This window comes from Osmerus eperlanus, chromosome 19, assembly GCF_963692335.1.
Source record: "Osmerus eperlanus chromosome 19, fOsmEpe2.1, whole genome shotgun sequence".
In the NCBI taxonomy this organism is placed as follows: Eukaryota; Metazoa; Chordata; class Actinopteri; order Osmeriformes; family Osmeridae; genus Osmerus; species Osmerus eperlanus.
Genome location: NC_085036.1, coordinates 8,293,359 through 8,294,045, shown reverse-complemented (window position 1 = coordinate 8,294,045; position 687 = coordinate 8,293,359).

The following is a 687-nucleotide window of genomic DNA, read 5'->3' as shown; positions in this document are numbered from 1 at the left end:
CACCACAACACAGTTGTTTATAAGGACAATTGTATTTGTTCGGACACAGTGGCTTGTGAAGAAGAAGAAAAAAAGGTAGCTCTTCATTCAGAAGCTGCATATTTCTGTACTATACGTGCCTCAGGTATGTTATGTGTTATTGGAAAGGGGGCTTGTGTTGGACAAGTCAAATGAAATGAATGGTGGCAGGGGGGTAATGCAGACTTCACTGCTGAAAACTGTAAGGCACAGAGTTTTAGGGGAGATCAAAAACAAGTCTGTGTACTAGAATATTCAGCCTTATCTACCTTCCGGTAGAATAACACAAGTGAGGTAAGCGAATAATAGACTTCTCCAGATGCCTGTGTTGAGAACAAGGGAACAGCTCTGTTAAAGGGGATTCTTCTCGGTGTGTCAGGTTGTCCTATTGAGCTCAGCAGCTTGTGCATTTGAAAATAGTAATTAGTTTTGTTAATCAATGTGAGATTATCTGCTTAATGAGTGAGAAAAACAACTGGTATTTACTCCGCTGGTGGGTACACTGTTGATGGGTGATGAAAGACAGCAGCATCATTAGGAACAGAGGATTGCACTTCAAATTAGCATCCGTGGAACACAAGCTAGATAATTAAAGAGAGGTTGAGGTTGCTTGAGATAACGGTTTCGTCTTTGTGAATAATGATTTGTACAATTGCCGTCAAATCCCCT